The sequence below is a fragment of the Chinchilla lanigera genome, unplaced genomic scaffold (assembly GCF_000276665.1).
Source record: "Chinchilla lanigera isolate Chin_1 unplaced genomic scaffold, ChiLan1.0 scaffold00042, whole genome shotgun sequence".
NCBI lineage: Eukaryota > Metazoa > Chordata > Mammalia > Rodentia > Chinchillidae > Chinchilla > Chinchilla lanigera.
This window is the reverse complement of record NW_004955443.1, coordinates 6,718,055-6,739,242: the sequence shown is the minus strand read 5'-3', so window position 1 is coordinate 6,739,242 and position 21,188 is coordinate 6,718,055. Positions and strand designations below refer to the sequence as shown.

Sequence of the window (21,188 nt, the reverse complement as noted above, 5' to 3'; positions counted from 1 at the left end):
CAACTGTCATGCTGAATTTACAAAAGCATAGAGTTGTATACTGAAGGAACCTAACAAGTAAATACAACACCTTCACTTTCCAAATGGAAGACCCCACCTCAGAAGTGGGGTGATTGCCCCCAAGAGAGAAGAGTGCCAGCTTAGGGATCTGAACCTAAATCTTAAGAATCCAAATGCAGTTTTTCCTTATAATAATACTATGTTACCTCTTTAATCAAACGCCCTACCAAAGCACCCTGGTGTTCCCCTGTGAACTCTCTGCACAGAGGGAAATGAGGGTGGACTCTAAGCTGACTTCTAGCCCACGCTATTGGAAGGTGTACCTGTTCACAGGGTGTCCTCCTTCCTGCTGGATATGTATCTCAGAACATGTTGTAACATTGATGTTCCTGCCGCAGTTTGCAGAATGGAATTTTGCAAAGGCTCCTAAAAGGCTCCTAAGGCTCCTGAAAGTGTTTATTTTATGAAAATTCTTAGCATACTATCAAAGAAAAGTCCCCTGATTACATTGTTGATATTAAACATTACTTTGCCACATGTGTAATCAGTACTCGGTCCTGAGGTATCTTACTCCATCCCATCATCTGTCTGTCTGTCTGTCTATGTATCTATGTATCTATCTATCTATCTATCTATCTATCTAATGTAAGTAATAGAGAAAGCACTTCATTTTCTTCCCAATTTATATTAAATGGTGATAACAATTTATTAAGCATTGTTTTCCCAGTGGAAAACATTGTGAGCATGAGGTCTAGTTCACCATATGGCACCCCGTCATCTACTCCACAGTATGCTATGAGCCTTGTGTGTCAAATTTCTACTCAAGATGTTAGGAAATCTGTCTATAAGCAGTAAATAAATGATAGCACTTGGATGAGCCAGAACATAGTCACCGAAAGTATCTTCTGAAGTTTCAGATGCCATGGGGAAATATTCAAGAAATGAAAAAAATGCAAGAAAAAACCAGATATGTGGAGTAACCTCAAGAATACAAAAATGTGTATATCAAAAACCAAAAGAAAATGACTAAAATGATATCACATAACCAAATACACCAATTTAATTCTTGACCATTCTGGAATTTCTAACTTAAGAAGGCCTCATTCAATGGGATTATACAGATAATAGTTTAAACAGTCTCCTGATATCTATACAATTTGACTTTTTACTTTACGTTTAAATTTAAAGCCTACTGGAATTTATTCACATACAAGTGTATGGCATACTACTCACATGTAATTCTGTTTTCTTCCAACACAATTGGTATTTATACAATGTGCCACCTTTTCCCAGTGAATTAAAACCAGTGGTACCTCAGTTTATGAACTGGATTCTTTCCACGATTCTGGTCACAAACTGAGACTGGAGAACCAAATCAAATTCAATAGTTAGGTTCAGTGCTGACCTATGGTCAATATTAACCGTCAATCTGACTGCAACAATTTTATAATCTTTCATTGATTTTTATTATTTTTCATTTCGGTGTCAATACTATACTTTTTGACTAGAATAACTCTATGATGCTTTAAGAATATGGCATAAGTCCCTTTTACTAGTCTTTTGAAAGTGTTTTTGCTGACATTTGCAGATGGTTGAGTTAAAACAAAAATCTAGGGCACTAATTGAAATATTTACACAGTGACATCAAAAGCATCAATGTTTTTGATTTAGCTTCCTCACTGGTCATGTTTTGGGTGTGGCTGCATGCACCCCAAGAGGACTCCTGTTTCTGGAGCCTGGCCCTCGATGTGGTGATGCTAACAAGGGCTGGACCTTCAATGCGTGAGGCAGAGAGGCTCATGGGAAGAAACTGGGTGACTGGGACCATCCCCCTTGAGAGAGACGGATGCAGTTCTCACAGGATGTGGTGAGTTCCTGGAGAGGGAGCTGTTGTAAAAGAGTGAGGCTGGCCCCTGAATATCACTTGCCATGTGATCCCTCCCTCTCTTAGTGGCTTTTACCACTGGGCCATCTGTCACACTGTGTTGTAGCCAGATAGCCTCACCTAGGTGCAAGCAGCATGCTCATAAGCCTCCAGAATTGCGAGCCAAATAAACCTCTTTGCTTTATACATGTCCTCGCCTCAGACAGTTTGTTATAGCAACAGAAAATGAATTAAGATACCATCCATGAGTGTAATTATCCATTTATCTACATTTACATTTTTGTTTTCTGAGATAGGGTCTTGCTGTAGTTCAGGCTGTTCTTGAACTCACTATGTAGCCCAGGCTGGCCTCGAATTCACCGCAAACCTCCCTGCTCCAGCCTCCTGAGTACTGGGATTACAGGTGTGCACTATCACATCTGGCTTTTTTTAAAAAATCTTTTTTTCCTAAATCTAATTATTTTAATAAAAATTTGGAGCTTTCATGATGAGTCTTAAGAGCCTTCTTCTTTTGGTATGCATTCCTACGCCAGAATGCAAATACAATCTGCAAACAGTAAAAAGAGATTAGGAAAAATTTCCATCACGTATGACTACTTCCAATTTCCCATGTACAAAGAGCTTAAACAACTGAGAATTACAGAGAACAACTGCCTTAGAACAATGGGCAAAAACTACTCTTATAAAAGGGAACAGAGACAGCTGGTAAGGGTTCTGAAAGAATGTACCACCTACCACCAAGTGCAAAATGAAACCAGACACTTTTGTTTTTTGTTCTAATGAGATTCCCAACACTTGGAAAGAATCTCTACCCTGCAGTGGCGGTGAAGAGCTGCAGAGGCAAGCATCGCATACGTTACAGTGGGAGTGTAAATCGGAAAAGGATATATTAAGAATTAAATTGCACATGCCCTTTTAATCACACTTTTGGGATTATATTCTACAGAAATTAAGAGTTCCAGCAAAGAAAAATATATTTATAAAAGCCTTTCCCCTCTTCAGCAAAAGTCTGAACACGATCCACAGGGCCTTTGAATCCAGCCACACAGCACTATAATGAGCATCCCATTTACACATCTTCCTTCTTACATCGCGTTTCTCTGCAGCTTTTCCTTGACAAATGACTGACTCTCAGAGCCAAGGAGGCCACTGGCCAGCTCTAAATCTCAGTGCTCTGCTGACCTTTCCTAATCTCCTTAGTGAGAATGTAGTCTAGAAATCTGGGCTTAATGGAACAAGGTAAGTAAGCAATTTTAAAACTTGCAACAGCTCTGGTAGCGTCTCAAGAGCCTTCCAAGGGAGACCTGCCAGTGAAAAGGGGATTTCAAGACTTGATGGTAAGAAATGGACAGCAGACTGCTTCAAAGGACTCTGGCAGGGAAAGGGAAAAAGACAGAAATGGCTATCCTGGGACCTTCCCAAGCCCAAGGCCCCAGTGAAGAGAAATGTCAGGGGATGAGAGCAAAAGTCAAGGCAAACAGGGTTGGGATACACTGGATCCTCTCTGCACTGTGGGAGAACACTGGTAAGACTACAAATAGAATGCAGAAGTACAGAGGAGTGTAAAGATATTCAGGGAAGCGAGGGATAGGAGAAGAGAGAGGGAAAGAGAAAGGGAGGAGAGGACAAAGGTGGGAGGGACAGAAGAAAGAGGAGAAGGAGAGGGAGGGTCAGAGGGAGGAGGAAGAGCGAGAGGAAGGAAAGCAGGAAGAGGAGTCAGAAAGAAAGGGGGGAGGAAAAAAGGAAGGATGATGGGACAGATACAGGAAGTGGGTAAAGGGGGTAGGAAAGGGAGAGGTATAGAGGAAGGAGGGGAAAGCACACAGGCCATTCCCATGAAGCTCAGCGACTCAGAAGTCACCCTGCATTCTGCAGAGGGGTTATGAGATCAGACCTTCAGAGACACCTGCTGGGGAAAGGAAGCGCTATGGCCAAGGACCATATGATGATGCCCCCAAGGCTCAGTGCTGGAAGACCAAGACTGGAGGACTGGGGAAGCAGAGAGGGCTGACGCCCACCCCCAGGAGCTCTGCTGGATGCAGAACCCGACCGAGGTCTCAGGGCCTGGAAGTGCCCTCTTCACCCCCAAGAGTGCTATGCGGTCAGGACGTCAAAGGGACCTAGGGGCTCCAAACGACTGAGCGCTCTCCAAAAGAGGATACGCTAGAAAGGCTGAGCAGAAGCTTCTCCTGCTGCCCTCCTGGGAATAGGGCAGGGAGGGAGACAACACAGGAAGAGCAAAGACAAACAAGGACGCACCTCTGCGGCCCGCATGTCTGCTCAGGTGCATGTACAAGCAGCCCACTGCAATGAAATGTGTATATATATATATTTATAGTCTCAATTTGTCCCTACACCACTTTTCTCTATTTATGAAATGTATATTTAGCCATTTATTTATTTGTTTGTTTATTTAGTTATTGCCAGAGTCTATGTAGTTCAGGCCTCAAACTTGAAGCAATCCTTCTGTCTCAGCCTCCCAAGTACTGGGAATATAGGCATATGCCACCACACCCAGCCTCTAATTAGATTTTCAGTATAAAATAACCAGGCCTGCCTCTCAGAGTTGATCTATTTTAATTCCGACCAGAAGCAGTGATCCTTAACATTTTAGTGGGCCTGTGCAGCCATATGTTGCACAAATGTATGATTCCCCCTTGGCTTCTTCTTATTTGTAAAATGCAGATAATAAAACCTGACCCTGAAGTTTGTTCTGAGGACTAAAATAAAAGACAAAACAAAACAAAAAAGCAAATCTAACTTAACTAGCACAGTGCCTGGGAAATGGTAGGTATCTAAACATAGCAACTGATTTTCCTACTTAGTGAAGCTGAAATTCTGCAATGAATTCTACAGTGGACACTGGGTAGGTCTTCCGTCCTGGCCCCTTCTCTGGGAAAGAGCATTCCACCACAACGTGGCAACAGTGGCCTCTAGCTGGCATTGGGTCTCATACAGTTACTCTGATCAAGGTATCCACTGCCTGGCCTCGGCTGCGTTACAGTCTCTCCCCTCAGAAATTCAGCAAGAAACTCTAATACTGGCAGGAAAAGAGATGGTCATTTGGTCATTTTTTATTATATAAAACTAAGAATTAGAGAAAAGAATGAAATCAAGAAAAAATAAAACGGAAGAGTGCATCTGTGTCAGCCCCTATTCTGTTTCAGGATTCCGTAAGGTAATCAAATTGTCTCTTGCTTTAGAATTGCTCCAATTGATTTTTGCTGTCTGTGATCAATGATCTTCATTTAACCAGCTTTCTGTTACTACAACAAAATAGCTGCTCATCAGTTTATAAAGAAAATCCTGGTTCCTGGTTTTGGAGGTTCCAGCCCATGACTGGCTCCACTGCTGCAGGCCTGGGGTGGGACAGCACCCTGTGGGCGGAGTGCATGCCAGGGCAAAGCTACTCACCTCGTGCCCGAGAAGCAAAGAGAGCAAGTGTGCCACAGACCCTTTTCAAGGCACTTGCTGTGACCTACACCTTCCACGAACTAGGCCCTATCTTTTAAAAGTTTCCATACCACCAAACTAGACACCAACATTTCACACATAAGCCAAGCCAAGGCAAGCTTTCAATACCTGTAACCTCCAGGGTGTCAAAGCCCCCTCAGTCTGAGGCCAGTCTTAACTTCATAGCATGTGATGCCAAAAGCACCCACTGCCAGGTGGGGTGGCGACATCCTTAGCCCACGTTCACGTAGAGACTCCGATAGATGGGGGTCCAAAAGGGAGAGTGGTCCTTAGACAAGGAATTGAAATTCAGCCTGCTAGACTGGGAGACTGCCACCTATCCAAAGGCAGGTTGAAGGAGAGGCTTATGAAAAGGGTTTTACGGCAGGATCTCTCACCTCACAGCTGTGAGATCCTGTTCGATCTATTTCACCGCCTGAGCCTCAGTTTCCTCTACAACAATAATAGTAACAACAGTAATGCTTGCCTAGTATTTACCAGCAGTGCACAGCAGGATAACAAAAATGCTCTAAGTATTAGAAACGTGAGAATTGGATAGAATTGGTAACATGGGTGAAGGAAGAGTTGAAAAGCAAATGCTACTCAGACACTAGCAACAGCAGGGAGCCACTGCCACTCCCAGGCATTGAGGCTGTTTACCCAAAGGAATGTAACCTGAGTTCTTGGTCATTCTAAACAGTGCCTACCACATGTAGCTATCAATTAGGACCCCTATGATTCAGAATCACTTCCTAAAAGTGAGCTTTCCCTTTGTAAGCATGGTCATGGGGTTCCAGGGAAACAACTCCCTGCTACTTTTCTTCCTTCAGTTGATAATTCATTAAAAAACTACTAAATTTCAGGGCTGTGGATTTAGCTGAGCGTCACAGCACCTGCCTGGCAAGCGCAAGGTTGTGAGTTTGATTCTTGGTACCAAAAAAAAGCTAACCCCCCCTCCAAAAAAAAAAAACCCTACTAAACTTCAGATACTATATGACAGTGAGTATTTGAGAAATGCCCATTTTTTTCCACTTACCTTACTTTTTTTTTCCCAGTTCTTACAGGTATGATAACTATTATATACTTATATAACAGTTATTACTAACCAGTGATGCTAGTGGAAACCTGACCATATAAGGGCCTAAGGGAAGCACATTTCAATAACTACCTGTCAGCAATCATGCTGTGACACCCCATCTCATCCCATCCTACAACCATGGCAGACATGACTAACAGATCACAGGACTAACAGATCACCAAGCTTGGTGTTAGTCCCAGAGTTCTTCAGATCTGCACCACAATCTCCTCACATCATTATACCAGAGATGGCACTTTCTATCCTGTACTTACTATCATGTAATAGGATAAAAATGTTCTAAATATAATAGACACTGTTGCATGAACAAACTAAGCCAGCATTTTAGATTTCGAAGGCAGATAATAAAGATACTGAGAAATCACAAAAACTTTTGAGAAAAAAATGGCTCCAGTGTTTCTTGGTTTGTATCTTTTATTATTACTTTGCCAATTATAGTTATTTATTTTTCTTCATAGCCTTATTACCTAGAAAGATTTATTAACTAGAAGATTTATCACTAAATATATAGGATTTAAGAAATACTAATATTTATTGGAATTCATGAACACTAATATATCAGGTTCTAGGTATTAATGGAAAGATATGAGGTCAACGATTGCACCAGTTGACCCCCAGTGTCCATGTGCATCTCCTGAGATGAACAGAGTACGAATGAATACGCTCTGTGTGACGTGAGGCTCCAATTCAAACTGCAGAGAGAAAAAAACACCCGAATGTCTAAAGGCTTAGGACACCACATCATGTTATACATCATTTTGGGAGAAGACACAGTTCTCTGGCAACAAACTATTCACCCATGAAATGAAATAACCCTTCTAGGAAAGGATGATAAATTATTTCATAAACATTGTATGTTTTCAACTTCACTGAGAGAAATGAATGGAGGAGGTACGCAGTACCTCTGCAGCCTCTGTCACCAGCCACTACGCCCAACAGTGCGACTCGTGGAGGTTGTGGGGGCTGAGCAGGGCGGGGCACGGAGGGACAGGCTCTCTACGGAGGGCTCATTAGTGCCCAGTTGCCTGTGCCAGGTCCGTTTTCATTTAAATTCTCGCAAGCCAGCAGCAAATAAGTTCTAAAATTTCCGTCTTAGACAGAGGACACGGAGGCACAGCAGGTGTAAGTTTCCTGGGGTTACACGGCCAAAGAGAGGCACACCCCAGAATTCACAGGATTGTCCCTGACTCCAGAGATCCTTCCAGCATACCACAGCATCTGCACCACTCTGAGGGGCAGACAGCCAGGTGCAGAGGACAGAGGACCAGGGCAGGTGAGAAAGAACCTGGGAGCAGCAGGCTAACTATGCTAATGGTAGCAGGTTTAACAAGGACCCCAAAGCTACTGCTCCTCATTCCTGGAAGCTCCAAGTGCTACCTTCCAGGAAAAGGGGTCTTTGGAGATGTGATTAAGCTTTTGCTGTGAGGATTGTCCAAGTGGGTACCGAATCCAATCCTAAGTGTCCTAAAAGTCACAGAGAAAGGACGCGCTGGAAGGGCAGAGGACAATGTGCAGATGGACGCAGGGACTGATGCACTGTGGCCTCAGCTGGGGAATGCCAGCACTGAGCGGCAGCTGCAAAGGCTGAGGAATGGGCTGCAGCCCCGCTACCATGCATTCCGCCCGGGGAGACTGTGCGGAACTTCTGGCCTCCAGCTGTGTGCAGATACATTCTGTTGTTTAAGATACTGTGTGCAGTCATTTGCTACAGCAGCTACAGGACATGAACACACTGACCTGCTAAAGACAAGCTGCGGGTTGCTGCCAGGCACCCCTCAGCTTCCCTGGGACCCACATATTAGGAGACATAGTCCTGTCCTGGTCAGAGATTTGAACTCCTTTTCTGAAGCCTCCTTTGTTTGCCCCTCCCTTGTGTGGTCATCAGCAGAAAACTGGGGTGTCCACATTAACAATGAAATCCAGGAGGCCAAGCACTAGTTCAGGAGTTAGAATTCAAAGTTTCAGACAGAAACCACTTTTTTGGGATTTGTTTTTGTTCTGAGACAGGGTCTTGCTATGTACTTCAGGCTGGCCTTGAACTCAGGATGATCCTCCTGCCTCAGCCCCTCAAATCCTGGGATTATAGGTTTCATACCTGGCTTTCAACGACTTCTTGTGAAACACTGAGGAAGCCACATAAAGTTCGGGGTCTCAGTTTTCTGTCTATAAAAGGGACATCTTAATGTGTGCTAAGTTCCTAAAGGTCCAAAAGGAGACCACATACACAGTCCCTTAGGAAATTCTAAAGATATATCATAACATATACACAGTTCTGATTATTCTCCTTTCTTTTTCCCCTTCATATAATCACAAATATTTTTAACCATCTAATGTACAGTAACATTCTTCTGTTCAGTCATATACAAGGAAAAATAAAACATACTGTCAGGATTTACAACCTAACGAGGAAGACACACATGCCTGAAATATTAAGTGACAATAAAGAGCTGAAAATTAAAATGTACTGACTGCAGAGATAAAAGACCTCACAGGATATGGTGTATTGTGAATATCCGGTCCCTTTCCTAGCGAAAGAGTACATTTTCTCACCTCTCAGAGTCAGGCTTGCTTTGGTCAATCAAAGTGAGCAAAAAAGGTATGTGTCATCCATTGCCAGGCAGGAATTTTAAGTACGGTTGGGAACACCTGGTCTAGACTGTGACTATCATTTGTTTGGACACAGAATGAAGACCATTAGCATAAAAGTTGTGTCTCTGGCCAAACTATACTAGACACTGAGCAGGTAACCCAGCTGTGTTCGGTTGGCGAAGTGTTACTATCGCATAAGCTAGCTAGCCTGTGTGACCGATAGAAGTAGTGACAGAAAGGCTGACAGAACGGGTGGGACTGGGACTAAGTCATAAGGACAGCAACATCATATAGCACTTGCACAGGACTTCATAGTTCTACAACAAAGTGCTTTAAGGGACCCAAGGGCCCATATAATTACTTTCCTGTTCCACTCAGGACACCCCATGAAGTCAGGGACCAGGAAGTTCTCATTTATTCTGTATCTCTGGGACCAAGCAGTGGCTGACATGATGGGGGTCTACCTTATGGACACCTAATGCACCCTCAGAGAGGCAGACAGGGCCCTAGGAGAGGAAGGAGGAGGAAGAGAGGGGGTTCCAGTTTAAAACCGCAAGTTAGGGGTGAGAAAGATGTGGCCAACTTCACATCATGTCACTTCAAAATATACAGGAACCAATATGTCTAAATGGTAACATAAAGCTGGAAAAAACTATACTGGTCTTCTCGATGATGACAGCCTTTTCTATTTTCCTGATTCTCTGATTAGTATATTTCTTTGGTAAGCTCTCTAGTACAATGGCTCCAAGGTTTAAGAGAATGCTTAGCAACATTATAGTTAAGAGTGATTGAAGTTTTGAAGACTTACCATACATACTATCTTCTCTAACCCTCTCTCTCTCTTTTGAAGGACACTCTGATTTGTACAGTACAGATACATATATACATTATCTTCTATTTTAAAAAACGTTTACTTTCAACACTTAGTGAATTTAATGAACAGTATTAGGTTTTATCTTTCTTAATAAATATCTTTTATAGCTTTTCTTATGTCAATAAAAAAGACAAAGCAACTCTTAAGCTAGCAGCTACACAGAGATACGTCAGACATTTTTCTTTAGGCAAGAAAGGGGCATAGACATTTATTCCAGGCCACTGAATTTGTAGGGGAAATATATTAAGAAATTTCACACCATCCATTAGATATAACACTTTTAGTAATCACTGCTGATCTTCATAATGGGATTCCTGGTGGAGGAGAAAATTATTTTGGCAAGCAAGCACCTATAGGGCCTAGGTGAGTTCTGTGACACTATTTATTATTCCCTAATATATGTAGACAACCAAAAATGTCATTTGGATCAGTCAAAAAATATTAACTGGTTGTAGAGATATATTTTTAACTTTGTTGTCCTGTTAGCCACTCAAGGTGTTTACAGGAAGAAACAGTCCTTCAAAATACTCATGCTTGAGATTGGGTACTACTTCTGATAAGAACAGACACTACACTTGATCTTAGCCAAAGGGCCCAGAAGTGATGGGTACTATTTCTCAATTACTGAACAGGGCAGGCAGAGAAAACCTGCATGTTAAACATCCTACTAGTTAATGGAACATTACAACCGGACTTTTTATTTATAATGTTTTACAATAAAAGGCAATAATCTAGCAGGTGCTTACATTAGAAAAGTAAAATATAAAACCAAGTAGAAGGAAGAGGAATCAATTCTATAAGCTGACTAAATATTAGTTGGAGTTACATTAAACCATTCTTGATTCACAAAAATAATAATGTCATATAGTTCCATCTAAAATAATTACTATAACTGAGAAATTAATTTAACTTAAAACTTCTCAGCAAAGAGGAAACATGACCAACTATGCAGTTTGCAACATTAACCAAATTCTTGCATGCAAATTCTTTAAAATATGATGTTTTCTAGATGCAAAATTTCAAAAGAAACTGGCATGTCAATTTTCTATACAAGGGTGATTTAACAATACACTATAAAAAGACATCTTCAATTATAATATCCTCATGGGGTCATCATTTGTAATTTTACTTTGTATAAGGAAAGCTATGGTCACAGGAATACAACACTTTTTAATGAAAATACAGGGGTAAGGCACCAAGCACATGAAAGTCTAAAAATAGAGCTCTGTGATAATACAACTTGGTTTTATAAGATTATCGCCCAGAATCTATAGAACAGCCTTCTCCAGGGTTTTCTAAGGTGGCAGGCTCCAGAAACGCAGGTCCTCTTGCAGTTCACTGGTATGAAGCACAACGTGAATTTCATGCTCACCGAATATTATAAGCAGGACCACTCAGATGCTGACCTGTGTGGGGGCTCTCTCTGAGAACAGGAATTGCACATAGTTGGCCCCCAAATTATTGGAACCTTCATGGAATCTTTTCCTTTAAACACCAGTATTACAACATTCATCTCAAAAACCTTCTGGGAAAGTTGAGAAAGATTGGTATTCTTCAAAGTCTGAACAATTAGTGGTCACAAATAGCGTCTGGGAAATTAAACAAATACAACAGAACAACAAAGAAAAAATGGAAGGCACATAGTGAAGTTAAGTACTGTTATGTGAAATCTGTGTTAGTTATATACGAGAATGAGAATGAATATTGAGTCATGCCATGAACTGTATTTCATATGAGTCATGACAAAATAATCTGAAAGTCAATGACACAAAAATACATGACTCTATAAAGACTGTCAGAGTCCACCTAGCATTGTTATAAAAAAATCTAATAACTGTTATGGTCTGTTTAAAAATGTCCCCAAAAGGCTCACGTGCTCAGAGACGGGGCTTCTGAAAGGTGATCAGCTCTCTCAGGCGCCTCATCAGATTAACCCAGCATGCACTCACAGCTCAGGGTGCTGTTTAGGAAGTGGGGCCTGGCTGAAGGAAGTAGCTCACTGGAGAGTGTAACCTAGGAGGGTACATTCTTGTGCCCGGTTTCTCCCTCGCTCCCTGACGCTTTCTTGTTCTCTGTGCTTTCTGACTGCCATGAGATGAGCTGTTCTCTTCCACCATGACACTTCTGCCCCGCTGTAAGTCTAAAAGCAATGGAACCAACCAACCATGGACGCAAACCTCTTGCTGGAGTTAGAGCGGCTCCGCCTTTCCACTGTAAGCAAACTCTCTGGCTTGCTTAACATCGTTTGGCACAAGGTCTGATTTGGTGCTTCCGGGCTTTGGCAGCGACAACCATGTCTGCCTCAATCTGCTCACAGGACATTTTCACCTTCAGAAAGGAGCAATGCATGGCATGTTTCTGAAAGTACCTCCATATTTCTAACAGCCCAGAGCTCACTCCCACTGCAGGAAAGACCAGGATTCTGAGTGAACGGGCCCCTTACCTCAGGGCAAGGAAAAAACACTGATTAAGCTGCAAATGGTAGGACTCTCGCTCCAGTACTCTTTCTATCTGTCCTAGCTCTTTAGAATTTATCACTATCGCACACAGTGAGACTTCTTGAGTTTAACCTGACCTTTTCACATTCTTCTTCCTAGTGACCTACTGTGTCACATATGCTCTTAGACGTGGACTTACCAGAAAGCCAAAAATCTCAGGTTGATTACATTTGTGTTAAAAAGGGTCAAAGCAGCAGCCTGAGTATGAAGAGCAGTGACTTCACATTCACTCGCAATAATGTGAGGCTTCTAGGAATTCTTCAAGCACCGAATCATGGACTGCGCATCTGCAGAATGCCAGTAAGCAAGACAGGCTCTGCTTGCAGCAGTCCCAACTTGCTCTGTTCTCAGATACTCACCCAGGGCTCTACGGGTGGTCTGGCTATTTCTCCACTAAGCCTACTTTTCCTTCATGTCTTGGAATGCTTCAAGTAGCCTGAGAAGATGACGGTACTTTGGGGAGTGCCATAGAGAACTATGATAGCCAAACACAAGTGCTGGCCTCCCACTGCATCCAGAGAGGCCTGCTCTTCCCCTGGCTCAGGACCCTGGAAATGCGGGAGGGAGGTTCTCCAGGGACCATCAGAAATGCGGCTGCAAGTGCCACGCTTCACTCGTTGGTGTGTAACATGCAGAGGAGAAACCAGACGCCGTGCCGAGCCAGAGTTATCAAAATGGATGTCTGTCTCTATCTGCTCACCAACAGCCATGGCGCCGCCATGAATGATGTGTTTGAAAATGCCCTCCCACGTGCCTCTGAGGGGAACTTTCCTTGGACCATTACTTATAATGTCTTTCCTTAAAGGTTACTCTACGCTAAAAGTATAGCAAGCATCCTGGCATTATTAATAGAAGACAAGGAAGGCACTTTTAAAGAGATAAAATATAACCACAGTGTAAGTCAGCAAAAGAGTCAAGTAAATCCTGATGCTCCTACTTATCATGGGGCTGTATTAAAAAGAAATTAGCTCCAGAGGTCAAGACAATACTGCAACATCGGAGAGAATTATTGTTCTCTCCCACAAGACTTTTCTCCCTGAGGCAAGACAGCGCACACCCTAGATTAAACTTTCATCAGCCGACCTTGGAGTTCCATCAATCTTTCATTACTGTCTGGCTCGGAGAATCTTACACTAGATGTCATTAGGAAACTGTCTGCCACACAAGGACCCACCAAATTACACCCAGGAAACGCAACAGTGGCTGAGGAAAAATAGAGATAACTTTCAGATTAGCTCAAAAACTCAGAGTCCCATTATTTCTCTATTGTCTCAAACAGATATGCCCTTTTTCGGGGATAGTTTCCATCAGTGCAGAAAGGAAGTCTCCTTGAAACGAAGTGCTGTGTGTCACTTGCAGTGCAGGATAGTTAAACAAAAGAACAGCCACACTCACTTGCTCCAATGTCATCTGCTATAGTTTGCCTTTCAAGTGTCCTCCAAAGGCCCCTATGCTAAAGGCATGGTGCCAGGGGAGCTACCAGGAGACTGAAACTTGTGAAGTTAGGTCCTCGTGGAGGGAAGTGAGGTCACTGGGGGTGTGGAAACTGATGAAACTGTAGCCAAAAGAACCTTGCTTCTGTTTAAATTGCTTGTTAGGTGTTTTGTCAGAGTGATTGTTACAGTTTGTGTCTAGCTATCCCCTCAAAGCCTCATGCACTTTTAGAAGGGGTTCTTTTGGAGGTTGCTGAATCGAGAATCTGTGATTGATTCATGGTTCAACGCTAGGATTAAAGGTGCTGGGATTAAGGGTGGGTAGTGGTTGGATCAGTCCACAGATTGGATTGGCACTGCAGTCTGGATAAGGGAAAATCCCAGTGGTCTGGATAAGATAAAAGGAGCAGAAAGAGGCTCGTCTCTTACTTCGTTGTTGCTTTTGCCATCTTCTGCTGCTATGAACTGTTGCCCCTCTGTCATGTGCCACCCTGACATGCAGCCAGGTATTATGGATGAAACCTCCCTAAAGTGTAAGCTAGATAAACCTTTCTTCCCTTTAACTTTGGGCATTGGGTATTTTGTCTTAGCAATGACAGAAAAGCATCTAAGACGGTGATGGAAAGCTGACTAATGCATCCTCCTGATGAAGGACACGTTCTCTGCACTGTGTAAGTGGCCTCCTCCCCTAGCCTGTGCTAATTCAATCTTAAGGGTATCAGAGAAGGGGCTGGACAGGACCAATCAGGAGGGTGAAACCGCACCAGCTTTTGAACAGAGACAATACCACAAAAAGAACTGCAACCAGCAATGCAAAAGGCAAAAAAGGAAACATGAAGTTATCACGGGTGCAGCAACTGCAAAGAAAGAGCCATGACTTGCAGGGTTGGAAAGAGATTAGAATTACTAAAGCTGAAAAGCCTAGAGGAGCCCCATAGAGCAAGACCTCTGTGCCCCAAGGAGGAGGCACTGCTGGGCTGCTGCCGCCTCTGGGCTCAAAAGAGAGAGTCTAAGAGTTGGGGAACCACACCTATAAAGGGGGCGCCTTCTGGCTGTGTGGCTATCTCTGAGGAAAGGATGTGATGCAGCCGGTTCTGTATTTCCCCATGTTAGAAAATTGCCAAGTGTATTCAGAACGGCTGCAGTGGCATGAAGACACATTTCCAGGATGATGTGCACGGAAGCAAAGGAAGGTGTCAGTCCCTCTTCCTCCTCCAGCCTGGCTGTCTCTTTCTAGTGCCGCACAGTCATCAGAGCTTAACAGATTCAAACCACAGAAGCAGAAACATGTTTTTGCAGAGTCCCAGCCCTGACACATCACAAAAGAGAGCAAGGAAAGGTGGGTTTGGAGCTGAGACCGACAATTTAATAAAAGCGACACAAGAAGCAATAGGTCATAGGGTTGAGAAGCTTCAGCTGACGGGTTTAGCACTGTCAGAGACCAGTTGTTTCACTTTTTTTTTTTCAGTAGTAGTTTTAACCTGGCAATTGTCTGCCTAACCAAGGACTCCATTTCCCAGAGTGTCTTGCTACTGGCCAATGGGATGAGGATAGAATATGGCTCAAAGTGACATCTGCAAGTTTCAGGTTGTCTTTAATGTGGAAACAAGTTGTTGTCCCAGTCAGCCCAGGATGCCATCTGAGGGAAGGCATAGCATCCGCCCTGAAGGAGCCTAAGCCCCCGAATGGCACAGAGGCGCCCTGCCACAGGGTACAGCGCACTGCAGATGGATGAATTAGAATAAACTCTAGGATACAACCCAGGGCCTTGGGAGCACAGGCAGCAGCAATGCCTACAGGCACCGAAGAGCTAGAGGTGAGAGAGTCAAAACGAACTTCATTCTTTCTCCAACAACCCCAATACACAGCAGCCACAAAGTTCACCTAGCTATTCTGCATGTGTATGACTCTACTGGTCGTTCTGTAAAGACTGGGGCCATACTTGGGCTCCCGGTCTGGGTTCTATATTTTTCTTTTCTAAATAATCCTTTTAAATACAAAAATCAGGGCAGGGGATATTGCTCAGTGGCGCAAGTGCCTGCTGGCACAGGCAAGGTCATGAGTTCAATTCCTGAGACCAAAATGCATGAATGAATGAATACATACAAAAGTCATCCCTAGCTCATGGGCTATCCGTAAAGCAGGCCTAGGGAACACAGTCATCCGCCTCTGCTTCCAGTCACTCATGTATTCTTAGCTCCTCAGGAGTGAGCCAGATCCCTGAGGACAGGCACCAGGCTACAGCCTTCCCCAGTCTCCCTGCTGCTGCCTACTCCATGGTGGATTTAGCCACCCTGGATCCATGCCTCTCTACCTGCTGACCCTGATTATCTAGGCCATTCCCCAGCTCTGGCTGGGATTAACACCGTCACTTCCCACCTGGACAGGTGAAAGTACCCGGAGTCTCTTTTTGCTCTGCTACAAGCTAGAAGGGTCACCTTAGGTAAACCACATTCTTCGGTCCTAGTTTCCTAACCTCAAAACAGACCAAAATCCACTAATTACCACACTGCTGCTCACACTTTAAAATCCTGTGGGGTGAAGCTGTGTGTATTCTGATTAAATAACCCTCGTGTTACTCAGGACCCCTCCCCTTATCAAGTGTTTTCAAAAGAAACAAAAGAGCAAAACAACATTGGCAAGAAAACAAGAGCATGGATTAGACATGGCAAAAGCCTTTGAAAGCTTGAACTGGGCTTTTATAAAACCAGTGGGGAATTTTCTCCTAGGGGAAAAGAGTATTGAATAAACCATTCCCTACAATTGAGACTAATTCATTAGATAAAAGTTTCTGAGATCATAATTGAATCAAAGGTTAACTCTTTTGGAAATTTATAAATATTGTGCTACACAGAAAGATTTTATTAAAAATTGTTCATCAACACCAGAAAATAGATATGTAAAAAACTTCTAGGAAGACAAAGTTTATTATACAGACTATAACCATATATATAAACAATACCATAGGGTAAGCGTTCAAACAAGTAAGAAAGTGCTCGTTATTAAGAGTGCTTATGTGTAATGGCCGTTGATGGTTCCTTTTAACTGTGAAGGGATTTTATCTTCATTAGAGCAGCACCATTGGGGTCTCCACTTGCAACAGTTATTTACTGAAAGTCATTCAAATTTTCCTTAATAAACAAAAGGAGCAATTTGGTGTTTTCACTGATTTAAATGGATGAGTTTACTAACCAGAGCAGTACTGTCCGAAGTGTTCCGTGACTGGCATTTCTGTGCAGCAAAGTGCTATGGCCTAGGTAAGTATTCTGTGTTAAGGGCTTGGTCCCCAGCCCGTGGCACTAGAAGGAGGGAATGGGAACTTGAAGAGCTGGGACCTAGTTACAAGTCTTCTGGACATACGGGGACATGCCCTTGAAGGGGACACTGGAACCCTGGTCCCTCTTTCACCTATGCTGCTTCCCAGTCATAAAGGTGAGCAGCTTCCTGTCTCCGCCATCATGTGCTCCCACCATGATATGCTACTTCCCAGAGGCCCAAAGCAATGAGGCCAACAAGCCATGGGCTAAAAACCTCCAAAATCGTAAGCCAAGATAAACTTTTCTCTCTTTAAAGTTGACTATCTCTGGTATGTTGTTATAGTAACACAAAGCAGGCTAATGCAGGCAGGCTTCCAGTCAAACCTGGATGGAGCTTGCTTGGAGGGTTCCATGCACACAGCAGAGAGGGAGAGCCCGGGGGAAGTGGGTGTGTGATACTTTACTAAGCCTGTATCCCAGGTAAATCCAGAATCTTTTGTTTTTGGTCTGTTTTCTGTCATGGAAAATGTATGAATATCTCACCTGATTATTCTCCCATGGCACACTGATGTAAAAGCCACCTGAGAACATCCACCAATGGGGTCTGAAATCCTCTGTCAACCCCACCCACCCATTTTCCTTCTTCTTGAGAAGCAGAAGAGCTTAGTGTGGAGGACCACTTGCACAACTCTTCTTGAAAGAAGAGCAATTATCTCCATTTTGGCTACACTTGACCTTATTTCCATGTACTGAGATGTACAGAGCTGGCTAGCACTTTTCCTTATCCCTTTAACTGGCTTTAAGCAATGCAAATCGGTCCAGCCCAGATGCTGATGTGTAGTCTTTGAAAAAAGGTGACAGGTCAGTGTTACCCCACCCGTACAGCTTCGCAGGCAGGATGGCGGGCCACGCTCCACACTGTCAGGATCAAGCCTCGAGATAAGAGGCTATGATTTCCCAGGGAATAAAACATTACACATCAGAGCTGAAGCATCATCCCCAAAACATTGGATACGACCTTGAACTGTGTCATGCAGATTATCCTCTGCATATCCTTGTCTCTGCATATTGCAGAGGTGACTTCAGGGCTCCTACCTAGTCCAGCTAGAGGCACTTCCGTATTTCCTGCCACGCTCACAGTCACTCATCCCAGAGCCACTCCTCTCAGTGAGAATTAATCAAACTTAGGTTTGGCCTTGGGTTGAGGTCTTTGTTCCCACTAGCCATCATGCTCTCTGGACTTAGGACCCCTTGGCTTCCCACAACTACAAATATGCCTTAGTGTCTCTAGTCTCGCCGTGGGTTGCACTGGAAGTGGTAGCTTGGCATTAACTTGCTAGGATTCCAATAACTTTTCCATGGGATTACAAATATAAACCTCTCACACCGCGAAAAGGACTGGGAAGGGCTCCACTTCATGTTGCTTAGCAGACACAAAGGTCTTTGTGCCCATTCCTCAGAGATGGACACACACCTGCCATGAGGAAAAGGGGAGTCCTGTTAAGAGACCCCTACACTCAGTGATTACATTTGCTTATCTTTTGTTTGTTTATTTATTTGTGTTGAGACAGGGTCTTGCTATGTGCTTCAGGTTGAACGCAGTATGTAGCCCACAATGGCCTTGAAGTTGTGGCAGTCCTCCTGCCTCAGCCTCCTGAGTGCTGGGATTACAAGTGTGAGCTTCCCCGTACCGCTACATTTGCTTGTTTTTGATACTTTTGTAAAAGAATAAGGAGAAAGCTGGACCTAAGTGAGTAAGAAGAACGTCGAAGCCGGAAGTGGCACTGGTCTCTGAAACAGGGAGGTGAGGTCCTTTCTACCCATCCTTGGGCCAGTGTCCTGCACAGCCATAGAAACAAGATGGTGGAGACACTCCAGTCACCTGTCCTGGCCGTCAAGGGCAAAACACCAGCTATATGGCTCAGAACTCTGCAGAAGGCAGTGCAAACAGAATGGGTCGATCTGGGCTGCACCGGGAAATGTAGACCTCCATCTCCAGGCCCCAAAGGCACCAACGTGTGGTGTGGTCAAGAGAAAGGAAGCAGCCTTGCTCTCCCAGGTAATAAATCAGTCAAGATAGGCAGGGCTCTCGAGGAGAGGACAAAGCCAGCCAGAGCGGAGCCCCACAGAGAACCAACCATGTGGGGCTCTCGTCATGTCTCCCCTTCACCCACATCGGGAATCTCCTCAGAGTAAACCCAAACCACTTACAATTCCTAAGAAAATGCTAAACCCAAGCCCTCTCGGAAATTCTGAAATTACATGGTTCCGTGAAGTAAGTACGCTGTCCCCAGCTCCAGTACATACACTTTCCTTACTCATTTTAACCACATCAAGAAATCCCCTAAGAGATTCCATTTTCTCAGCAAGGAAAGTTACAAAAGAGAATGTGAAATGGGCTCATGTTCCCCAGCAAAATGAAACACTTTTATGTTTTATTCATGCAAAGTGAAAACTCCTTTCCTTTGCTGCATTACAAATTGAATTTGCTCTTGTAAATTGCTGTATTAAAAAAAAGAGAGAGAATGAAAAGCAAAGGAAGGTTTAAAAAAAAATTAGGAAATACAAAGGTCCTTTTTAGAAAATAAAAACTCAGGGGACCAACAGTGAGAAACAGACCCTTTCCCTAGCAAATATGCTTCTTTATGTGCTGCTCCAGAAGCAATCCTGCTCCAGGGCCCCCACAGCCACCGACGCTTGCTGAGGTCCTGAAAGCCTGCTGGGGGAAGCCTGAGTACATTTCCACACTACACTTCTCTGCCAGCACTGAGTAAGAATGACAAGTGGCCTACGTTTCTGAAAATGCAGCCAAGGCAACACTCGCTAATTTACTCTGACATCATTGGGGGTGGGCGCGAGGGGCTCTCCCTGCTTTGTAGGGCAGCTGAGCTCACTCCTGCCTGCAACAGCCTCTCGTCATCTGTCTCACATCATAAACTGTCCCCGGAGCCTCCCCAGGGTCTGCCTCTTTCACCTTCACTGCTTTGGAAAGGAAGCCATGTAATCAGCTGCATTTGCTAAGTGCATCCTGCTTTAAAAACTCAGGAGCAAACACTCATTAAGCATTTCCCGCATCTCCACCTCTGTGCCTGGTTCTATACACACACACCTGCAGCATGTACGCATGTGTCCTGGTCCCTGCTATGACTGTCCTTTCTCAGATGAGAGAAAATCAGGGTTAGGGAACCTGAGTCATTTTTTTTAACTGGGAATTTGAATAATCCTCCAAACACAAAGCATTTGGACTCATTTTAAGGAGTTGGAGTGGGTTGAAAATCCTCATCAATGAAATCCACAAACTAAGCCTTAAAAATACACAGCCAGGCTTGGGATATAGTTCAGCATTTGAGCATTTGCCCAGCATGTTCAATGTCCTGGGTTCAAACCCCAGCATCCAAAAACAAAAACAAAACCCACTTAACCACATCAGGTTGTACAAATCTTGGCTCCTGCCTTAAAAACAAACTTGCAGGTGAGGGATCTGGGCTGGATCAAGCCTCTCATATCCAGTGCCTTCCACCAAAACTAAATGTTTTCACTGATTACCCAATGTCATCAGAGAGTTTCCTTGTAAAAGTATTCATGTGCTGTCAAAGCACCAGGTCCAGGGGTACAGCTGCGCCCAGCGAGTGGATAACAGACGCATATGCAGAATCTGTCCAGATGTTCCCTCAAGGTACCCAAGCCAGCAGTCAGCACTTGTCACTCTGCTATGAAAAAAGCTCAACATGTACTCCGCTCCCAGGAAGGTGCATCCCATCAGCAGCCAGAGAACACTTCTCTTTTGTAGATCAATACTTAGGTCACAGTCTTTCCTTTCCAGTTTAGAACGTGGAACTGAATCAGAGGACAATCAAGTGCACCCATGCCCAGTGTTCACGGAGAAAGGCTGCGACGAGACAAGGCAGGAGCCTCCGCCCCCTTTAGAGAGGACCGTGCAAACTGACAAAAACTGGAATGCACAGGAATGGGCCCGGGAGCCCCGGTGAGCCTCCCGTCATACAGCTGGCCCCTAAATGCCAGGAGACCCTCTAAGACTTGGAATTGCCAAAGACTGACCATAATTTAAGGTTTAACTGCATTGGTCTCCAAGTATGATGCCT

At 43.9% G+C, this 21,188-nt stretch overlaps 1 protein-coding gene across 13 annotated transcripts in view; it reads right to left on the bottom strand.

Moving 5' to 3' along the window:
• Apbb2 (amyloid beta (A4) precursor protein-binding, family B, member 2) overlaps positions 1-21,188 on the bottom strand; it is a 272,486-nt gene that overhangs the window by 47,005 nt on the left and 204,293 nt on the right. The gene's annotated exons all lie outside the window — the stretch shown is intronic.